Below are 11203 nucleotides of genomic sequence, written 5' to 3'. Positions count from 1 at the left end.
AGAACTCCCATGATCAACAGAAAATACTGGGTTTGTTGGGCATTGACGATTAGTTTGGGAGTTGCAGTTCACCTACATCCAGAGAGCAGTGTGGACTGAAAAACAATGATGGATCTGGACCAAACTTGGCACGAATATTCCTCATGCCCAAATATGAACACAGATAGAGTTTGGGGGAAATAGACCTTGACATTTGGGAATTAGAGTTACTGGGATTTATAGTTCACCTACAATTAAAGAGCATCTCAACTTCACACACAGAACCCCCATGAGCAAAAGAAAACACTTAAGGCCATCCAGTCCAACTCTCTTCACCTGGGCAAGAAAACACAATCAAAGCCCTCCTGACAAAGAGCCATCCAGGCATAAATATAGATAGATATATATGATTCACACACAAACACAGATATAGTGTCCTAGATTTGAAAGAGACCCCTAAAGAAGGACAATTCTATGTTGCATGTTCCAGAGTAGGCAAACCAGGCACTCTCCACATCAACACTGACAAAGTAACAACAAGAAATACTGTTTACCCACAAGCATAAAGAAATTACATAGATTAGGAACCAACCCTTTCTCATTACTTTATTTTCCAGATCACCAAACTGGGCCACAGCAACGCCTGGCAGGGGACGGCTAGTAAATAAATAAATAAATAAAGAACCAGATCCCAGGATCCCAGATGGTGAAAACAGAAGAACAGCCTGCCTCAGGGGAGCATGCTTGCTCCATCAATGTTTACCATTTACACCAATGATCAGCCATTGCCAGAAGAGACAGAGAGTTTCATCTATACTGACGATAGTGCCATCACTACTCAAGCAGGGAGCTTTGAAATGGTTGAACATGATATGTACAGCATGGAAAACATGAATAAACTACAGGTTGAGTGTCTAGCAAACAGAATGCTTGGGATTAGAAGTGTTAGATTTTGGATTTTTTAAAATATATATTTTCAGGAGCAATTGTCCTCTACTGTCCCCGTACCCCCCCCCCCCCAAACACACACACACACATCTCCTGGCGCAGCATTCCTAAGTGCCAGGAGAGGGCCAGCAGAAGGGAAAAGTTGGTCCCATAAGTAATTTTCTTTTTTTAACACTTTTCAAAGGGGTTTGGAAAGGGGGCGGGGGTTGTCTCCCTGTTCTCCCAGTAGGTACCAATAGAACATATAGAAAACGCCCGCAGAAAGCGTGGGCTTCTTCGGTGGTGTGCGGACTACAGTCCACCCCAACTCAGGTTTTTAAAATATGAGTCGAAGCAGACTTTATCCCTGTCTGGAACCGCTCTTAGAGGTCTAACGCAGTGGTTCTCAACCTGGGGGTCGGGAGGAGTTGTCAGAGGGGTCGCCAAACACCATCACAGACAGTTTTTTCTGTTAGTCATGGAAGTTCTGCGTGGGTAGTTTGGCCTAATTCTATCGTTGGTGTGCTTCAGAATGCTCTTTGGTAGTAGGTGAACTATAAATCCCAGCAACGACAACTCCCCAATGTCAAGGTCTATTTTCCCCGAACTTCACCATTGTTCACATTTGGGCATAATGAATATTCGTGCCAAGTTTGATCCAGATCCAGGCATGTAGCGGGGGGGGGGGGGGGCTCAGGGGGCTTCAGCCCCCCCCCCCCCAAAAATTTCTCATGGTGGTTCGCGAAAAGGCCTTACTGGTGCATTATTTAAACTGTTATGTTTATTCATATCATGATCTGATCACCATACTCAATATATTCCATATGCATGAGGGTATTGGGGCAATGATACAAAAGGTTTGCTAGGCTAGACCCTCTTTCACTCAGACTCAGCCCCCCCCCCCGAAACTCAGCCCCCCCCCCGACCCCCCCCCCGAAAAAAATCAGCCCCCTCCCCCCCCCCCCCCCGAAACGAAATCCTGGCTACGGGCCTGTCCAGATCCATCATTGTTTGAGTCCACAGTGCCCTCTGGATGTAGGCGAACTACAACTCTAAAACCCAAGGTCAATGCCCACCAAATCCTTCCAGTATTTTCTGTTGGTCATGGGAGTTCTGTGTGCCAAGTTTGGTTCAAGTCCATTGTTGGTGTAGTTCAGAATGCTCTTTGAATGTAGGTGAACTATAAATCCCAGCAACTACAACTCCCAAATGTCAAGGTCTATTTCCTCCAAACTTCACCAGTGTACATATATGGGCATATTGAATATTTGTGCCAAGTTTGGTACAGACCCATCATTGTTTGAGCCCACAGTGCTCTCTCTGGATGTAGCTGAACGACAACTCCCAAACTCAAGATCAACGCCCACCAAACCCCATCCTCCCACCAATCCTCCCATCCCAACCCCACCAGTATTCAAATTTGGGCATATTGGGTATTTGTTCCAAATTTGGTCCAGTGAATGAGAATACATCCTGCATATCAGATATTTACATAATGATTCATAACAGTAGCAAAATTACAAGTATGAAGTAGCAACGAAAATAATTTATTGGCTGGGGGGTCACCACATGAGGAACTGTATTAAGGGGTCGCGGCATTAGAAACGTTGAGAACCACTGGTCTAACGGAAACCTGAATTGTTATGTATAAAGTGGGGGAGTCTCCTGAAGGCAAGACCTAATGTTGTATACTTTTCCAGGCACATTTTAATGCAATTGCTGGGTCTGCATTTTGAAATGCAAGGCAGACACGAGGAAAGCAGTTTTCCTCATTTATTAACCTTTATGGGTATTTTATTCCTACTGAAAGTCGTCCTTCCCCAACAAATGGTTTTGATATAAGCCGTACCATCTTCCCATCTCTGACATCAAAGCAGGTGAGAGGAAAAACTGTGTTAAGAAGCTGCCTCAGTGTTGACTTTCCACCCTGAGCATCTGCTTTGTGTAAAAGAGTGATGTTCCCAAAAAAGGATCCCATAATTACATGTATCATCCAGTTCCACCCAGAGACAGGGGTTTTCTACATCTTGCTCTCAAACCTCCTCTCGTCTCATTAAGAAAGCAGATCATTCCATGAACAAGCCATGCTGTTTCACAGTTGTTAACAGGGGAAGAGGATGCATGTATTTATTTTTCTAAATATATCTTTCACCCTTTCTATACCGCAGCGTCCCTAGAGCAGCTTAAACTAAAATAAATACACTACAGAAACCAGGATGTGCACAAAAAGCAAGAACATAGCATTTTTAAGACAAGCACATTAATCACGGCCCCAGTTTTCATGGATGATCAGAAAGGGGATTGATGCATGAAATGCTTTAAAAAAAAATTGGCAGAGAAGGTGAAAGATCTAGTAAAACTACAATTCCCATTATTCCATAACCGTGAACCATGTAGATGCTCTCCATGTTACTTGAACACAACCTCTCAGGGCCCTTCCAGACATGACAGAAACCTGTAAGGAAGCGGGTTAAAATAACCCGCTTCCTCCCGGGTTTCTGTAACCCATCCCCAAACCAAACCACGGGCTTTCCCTGGAGGGGTTGTTGTTGTTGTTCATTCGTTCAGTCGTCTCTGACTCTTCGTGACCTCATGGACCAGTCCACGCCAGAGCTCCCTGTCGGCCGTCACCACCCCCAGCTCCTTCAAGGTCAGTCCAGTCACTTCAAGGATGCCATCCATCCATCTTGCCCTTGGTCGACCCCTCTTCCTTTTGCCTTCCACTTTCCCCAGCATCATTGTCTTCTATAGGCTTTGCTGTCTCCTCATGATGTGGCCAAAGTACTTCAACTTTGTCTCTAGTATCCTTCCCTCCAGTGAGCAGCCGGGCTTTATTTACTGGAGGATGGACTGGTTGGATCTTCTCACAGTCCAAGGCACTCTCAGAACTTTCCGCCAACACCACAGCTCAAAAGCATCGATCTTCCTTTGCTCAGCCTTCCCTAAGGTCCAGCTCTCACATCCATAGGTTACTACAGGGAATACCATGGCTTTGACTAGGCGGATCTTTGTTGCCAGTCTGATGTCTCTACTCTTTACTATTTTATCGAGACTGGACATTGCTCTCCTCGCAAGAAGTAAGCGTCTTCTGATTTCCTGGCCACAGTCTGCATCTGCAGTAATCTTTGCACCTAGAAATACAAAGTCTGTCACGGCCTCCACGTTTTCTCCCTCTATTTTCCAGTTGTCAATCATTCTTGTTGCCATAATCTTGGTTTTTTTGATGTTTAGCTGCAACTCAGCTTTTGCACTTTCTTCTTTCACCTTGATTAGAAGGCTCCTCAGCTCCTCCTCGCTTTCGGCCATCAGAGTGGTGTCATCTGCATATCTGAGGTTGTTAATGTTTCTTCCAGCAATTTTCACCCCAGCTTTGCATTCATCAAGCCCCGCACATCGCATGATGTGTTCTGCATACACGTTAAAAAGGTTGGCTGAGAGTATGCAGCCTTGCCGTACGCCTTTACCAATCTTGAACCAGTCTGTTGTTCTGTGGTCAGTTCTGACTGCTGCTACTTGGTCCTTGTATAGATTCCTCAGGAGAGAGACAAGGTGGCTTGGGATGCCCATCCCACCAAGAACTTGCCACAATTTATTATGATCCACACAGTCAAAGGCTTTAGAATAGTCAATGAAGCAAAAATAGATGTTTTTCTGAAATTCCCTGCCTTTCTCCATTATCCAGCGGATATTGGCAATCTGGTCTCTTGTTCCTCTGCCTTTTCTAAACCCAGCTTGAACATCTGGCAACTCTCGCTCCATGTATTGCTGGAGTCTTCCTTGCAGGATCTTGAGCATTACCTTACTGGCATGAGAAATAAGGGCCACTGTACGGAACAAAGATGGCAGGGACCTAACAGAAGCTGAAGAGATCAAGAGAAGGTGGCGAGACTATACAGAAGATCTGTATAGGAATGATAATAATATCGAGGATAGCTTTGACAGTGTGGTGAATGAATTAGAACCAGACATCCTGAGGAGTGAGGTTGAATGGGCCTTAAGAAGCATTGCTAACAACAAGGCAGCAGGAGACGACGGGATCCCAGCTGAACTGTTTAAAATCTTAAAAGATGATGCTGTCAAGGTGATGCATGCCATATGCCAGCAAATATGGAAAACACAAGAATGGCCATCAGACTGGAAAAAATCAACTTATATCTCCATACCAAAAAAAGGGAAATGCGAAAGACTGCTCCAACTTCCGTACAGTGGCCCTGGAGGGGTACTGACATGCAAAAATGACATCAGGGGATGGAGGAGAGGCAGGAGGGAAATCCCTCCCCCCCCCCACCACTCCCTGATGTGTTATTTTTGCACATTAGGAGTACGGTGTAGTTGGACAACACTGCTGGCAGGCCCCTCCAGCAGGGGGGGAAAATGGGGGCTTGGGGGGAGTAGGTGGATGTCCTTCCACTTATTTGGGTTCCAGGTGCCCGAACAACCAGGATAGCTATGAGGATTGAACCCCAGGACTGCGGAAGAGGTTTGGATTTGTATGGTCCAGGTTTGGATTTGTATGGGGGACCATCATTGGCGCTGGCAGGGATGGCCCAGGTTCAGACTTGGATGGGAGGACTCCGAAACATCCCTGACTGTCTTCTCCTGTTGAAGGGCCAGTCCATAAGCCCCTTGGCCCCGCCCTCTCCTTCCCTCCATCCCTCCCTCCATGGGTGGGTCCAGCCTTCCAGCCTTTTGGTGGCTTAGTCTTAGCCCCGCCCCCTCCTGCAGTTAGTCCCGCCTTCTATCCCACCTGAGTGAGTGGCATGATGACATCAGGAGGAGTCCCCCCCCCCCCCCCTCTTTCACATTCTAACTGTTGGCTTCTGCCTCTTAAGGCCGTTTTTCTGCTGGAATCTCGAGGAGTGCCTAGGTGGCGCCAGCGCTGAGTGTCAGGATTGAGCCCTCAAGGGTAGGAGTTCAAATCCGGCTCAGGAAGCGGTCACTGGACAGCCCCTCCGAATTATTGTTTTTTTCTTGGATAATCATTCTTATTATTTCTTTCTCTTTTCTGCATTGTTTCTTTTGAAATCTAGCTCTTAATTACTTGAAAGTACCTTTTTAAAATTAGGGATATTAATATTACTCATGTCAAACCATTTTTGGTTTTATTTGGAATTTTATTGATCTGTTTTCTTTTGAAAATTATTAAAAATCAATGCTGCCCCTACTTCCTTCTGCATTACCTGAGACCACAAATATTTCTGACAATTTTCATTCTGACCATCTTCTCCATTCAGCATGTGCTTGCAAAACTCATAATGTTCCTTTATCCACCGTCAGAAGATGCTTACTTCTTGGGAGGAGAGCAATGTCCAGTCTCGATAAAATAGTAAAGAGTAGAGACATCAGTCTGGCAACAAAGATCCGCCTAGTCAAAGCCATGGTATTCCCTGTAGTAACCTACGGATGTGAGAGCTGGACCTTAGGGAAGGCTGAGCGAAGGAAGATCGATGCTTTTGAGCTGTGGTGTTGGAGGAAAGTGCTGAGAGTGCCTTGGACTGCGAGAAGATCCAACCAGTCCATCCTCCAGGAAATAAAGCCTGGCTGCTCACTGGAGGGAAGGATACTAGAGACAAAGTTGAAGTACTTTGGCCACATCATGAGGAGACAGCAAAGCCTAGAGAAGACAATTATGCTGGGGAAAGTGGAAGGCAAAAGGAAGAGGGGCCGACCAAGGGCAAGATGGATGGATGGCATCTTTGAAGTGACTGGACTGACCTTGAAGGAGCTGGGGGTGGTGACGGCCGACAGGGAGCTCTGGCGTGGGCTGGTCCATGAGGTCACGAAGAGTCGGAGACGACTGAACGAATGAACAACAACATCCACCGTCGTGTACAAATGTGCTTCAATTCATGTCACATTCTGAATCCCATTCCAAAATAATAGTGCCGTGGGAGCATGGAGTGGCAACATCATGCTTTGGGGCTATTTCTCTGCAAAGGGACCAAGGCGACTGATTTGTATACATGAAAGAATGAACGAATGCAGCCATGTATTGTGAGATTTTGAGTGCAAACCTCCTTCCATCAGCAAGGGCACTGAAGATGAAACGTGGCTGGATCTCTCAGCATGACAATGATCCCAAGCACACCGCCAGAGCAACTAAGGAGTGGCTTTGTAAGACGCATTTCATGGTCCTGGAGTGACCGAGCTAGAGTCCAGATCTCAAACCTATAGAAAAACTTTGGAGGGAGTTGAAAGTCCATGTTGCCCAGCGATGGCCCCAAAACACCACTGCTCTTGAGGAGATCTGCATGGAGGAATGGGCCAACATACCTGCAACAGGGTGTGCCAACCTTGTGAGGATTTACAGGAAAAGTTTGTCCTCTGCCACTGCCAATAAAGGATAGATAACAAAGTATTGAGATGACCTTTTGTCATGGCCCAAAGACTTATTTTCCACCAAAATTTCCAAATAAATTTGTTCAAAATCAGACAATGTGATTTTCTGGATGTGTTTTCTCATGTTGTCTCTCATAGTTGAGGTCTACATATGATGTCAATTACAAGCCTCTCTCATCTTTTTAAGTGGGAGATCTTGTACAATCCGTATCTGAGTAAATACTTTTTCCCCCCACTGTAGATGGATGGTACAGTTTATTAGATTTGTTGTTGTTGTTGTGAACCTTCAAGTCGGTTAAGACTTAGGGTAGCCCTGAGGCGACCTCAGGTAATTCTGCTCGAGATTCATTCACAGGGGATATGCATTGTCCTTCATCTGAGGCTAAGAGAGTGTGACTTGGCTAAAGTCACTAAGGGACTTTGGAAACAGAGCATGGGGTTTGCCCATTGGCAACCTCCCATCTAAGTTCAAATCTGGGCCAGCCCTACTTAGCTTCAATTGGCGTTCTCCCATCCAAGTCCAAACCTGGGATGGCCCTGCTTAACACCCACTGGCATTCTCCCATACAAGTCTGCACCAGGTATGCCCTGCTTATCGGTCTTGAGTGGTCCCCCATCCATTTTGAACTAGGGCCGTGAACCTATGGGCACTGAGCAGGCAGTCCCAGGTTTGAATTTGAATGGGAGTATGCAAATGGGTGCTATGCTGGACCAGTCCAGGTTTGGACTTGTATGGGGGCCCGCCATTGGCGCTAAGCAGGGATTGCCCAGGTTCAGACCCAATGCAGAAGACACAATAACATTGCACACAGGCAAGAGGAAAAAGAACAGAAAAACTTTACTCTTATCAGCAGATTTAAAACATAAACTTGCAGTGTTGGAAACAAAAACAAACAGTAGAACAAACTTACATAGTCGTTGTAAGCAATACAGAATAAGGCTCCTTCGTATTCATCCAAATGAGAGAGCAGTACAAATTGCTGAGCAAAATGCCTGAGATCCTCAGAGCTAAATCCATTGCAGCATAGAACATAAAAAACATAAAGCATGAGCATAGGCTCCTCAGAGCAAAAGCTAAATTGTATCCTAAAACACATACAGTTATACCCCACCGGGTGTGGTCCAAACTTACTTGCTGCACAAAATGACCAGCAGTATAAGATTTTCTTTAACACACACACACACACACACACACACACCTACTGTAACACACGGGATAGTCAGAAATTAAAAAAGATTTTTCTGAGATATCCTGGACCTCATATGCGCATATGCTTAGATTTGAATGCACGCACAAGCAGGATTCTTATTCTTTTTCTTCACCCAACTCTAAATTCAAGCTCTGTTTAATATTATAGAGATCTAAAGAAAGGTTTTTTTTTGCCAGGAGTGACTTGAGAAACTTCAAGTTGCTTCTCATGTTAGAGAATTGGTCGTCTGCAAGGACTTTGTCCAGAGGACACCCAGGTTTTTCACGTTTTACCATCCTTGTGGGAGAATTCTCCCATGTCTTCACATGGAGAGCTGGAGCTTACAGAGGGAACTCAAACCGTTTTCCCCAGATTCGAATCACTGACCTGTTGGTCAGTAGTCCTGCCATCAAAATGTTTAACCCATTGCATCACCAGGGTCTCCATATCTAAAGGAAAAAATGTTTGCAGAGAGTTGGGTTGTTGTAGGTTTTTCCGGGCTATATGGCCATGTTCTGGAGGCAATTTTTTCTCCTGATGTTTCGCCTGCATCTATGGCAAGCATCCTCAGAGATAATGAGGTCTTTGCAGAGAGTTGCTTTCCAATTGTGCTTCCCTTGAGTAACCTGTGTGTCCATGGCTCCATTTTTTGACAGCCCGATCAGCTTTTAAAACGCACACATGCACTGGAGCACTCCACACAGGGGGATGTGGAGGAAATCATGTGTTTTGCATGACTGCAGGGACATACAGCCATACAAAAATGCGCATTTTAGAGGAGGAATAGGGTTTTAAGGGCATCTTTTAAAAATGTACTTTATTTTTGCTGTTAACCAGATTCCACCCACACTTCTTTCCCCAAACATCTTTTACCCCCCACCCCCACCCAATCCTGGCTATTTCCGGGTTTTACTGCATGCGTAGAAGGACCCATAGTTTGCCAGTGTAAAGGCACCTGAAGCTGCCATGGGCCTCATATAAAATCCAGATTATCTGCTTTGAACTGGATTATGTAGCAGTGTAGACTCACAGAATCCTGTCCAAAACAGATAATGTGGATTATCTGCTTTGATAATCACATATAGATTATATGTCATATATTCCAGATTATCAAAGGACAACTCCCAGACTACAAAAGTACAACTCCCAGATTTCCAGAACATTGAGATGTGGCAATTAAAGTGGGGTCAAACAGCATTAATTCTACAGTGTAGATGCACTCTAGGAGGACATAATTCAGTTCAGTCGAGTGGAGAGAGTGAATTTAACTGAAGACATGCTTGCAGAATAAGATGTATGTTCCATTCTGGAAACCCCATTCTGCCCTCCACCAACTGATACGGACTAAATGTTTGTGTGAGGTTGGGCAGATGCATAGAGAAACAAGTGTAAGACGAATTACAGCATAACAAAATGTTACATGATCTCCCATGTTATTTATTTTGCCTCCGCTTCACCTGCTGCCACGAAATCAGAGGATTTGTTTATTCAGTTCACTTTGTGTTGCTGGGGCTTTGTGTGGAAGGGCTTGGCCCCAGGCCACACAGAAGACATGTGTCACTCCGGTTGCTTCTTCTGATGCTGGAGGACATCAATACTGCAGCATGAAGATAGTTTGACCCTACTTTAATTGGCATGGCTCAGTGCTGTGGAACCATGAGGTTTACAGTTTAGTGAGGCATTAGCACCCTTTGGGCCAACAATGCTAAAGACCGTGTAAACCTAGAACTCCAACAATTCTGTAGCATCGAGTGGTGCAGTGGGTTGAACCCCTGTGCCAGCAGGACTGAAGACCGACAGGTTGCAGGTTCGAATCCGGGGAGAGCACAAATGAGCTCCCTCTATCAGCTCCAGCTCCCCATGCGAGGACATGAAAGAGGCCTCCCAGAAGGATGATAAAACATCAAAACATCCGGGTGTCCCCTGGGCAATGTCCTCGCAGATGGCCAATTCTCTCACACCAGAAGCAACTTGCAGTTTCACAAGTCGCTCCTGACACAACAAGAAAAAAAAGGCAATTAAAGTGGTGCAAAACTACCTTAAATGTGATAAATTCTCCTTAAAGAGAATATAGAAACCAGAAACAAGTCTAAGGTGTCCAACAACATCTGAGGGTCCTTCCAGATAGGCCCTATATCCCAGGATATGATCCCAGGTTTTCTACTTTAAACTGGATTATATGAGTCTGCACTGCCAGATAATCTGGGATAAGCAGAAAACCTGGGATGTAATCCTGGGATATAGAGCCTGCCTGGAGGGGTCCTAAGTAAGTAGACTCAGGGTTTATTTATACTGCAGAAGGAATGCAGCTTGACGAGTGTGGAGAAGATCAAACCACAGACCACCTGCTGCAAGCAACCTAAGCCCTTATTTATTTATTTATCATGTCAGGAGCAAACCAGACAGTTGTATTTCTTTTTTTTAAAATAAACAAACAAAACACAAAGTTTGCAGTCTTGGTATTCTATTAAATGTCCTTTGACCAGTAGCTGGCCGCTTGGAGTGCCTCTGGTGTTGCTGCAAGAAGGTCCTCCATTGTGCATGTGGCAGGGCTCAGGTTGCATTGCTGCAGGTGGTCAGTGATTTGCTCTTCTCCACACTCGCATGTCGTGGATTCCACCTTGTAACCCCATTTCTTAAGTTTGGCTCTGCATTTCGTGGTGTCAGAGTGCCGTCTGTTCAACACCTTCCAAGTCGCCCAGTTTTCTGTGTACCAAGGTGGGAATCTCTCATTTGGTATCAGCCATTGATTGAGGTTCTGGGTTTGA

This window comes from Anolis sagrei, chromosome 3 (genome assembly GCF_037176765.1).
Source record: "Anolis sagrei isolate rAnoSag1 chromosome 3, rAnoSag1.mat, whole genome shotgun sequence".
Taxonomy (NCBI): Eukaryota; Metazoa; Chordata; class Lepidosauria; order Squamata; family Dactyloidae; genus Anolis; species Anolis sagrei.
This window is presented reverse-complemented; position numbering follows the sequence as displayed.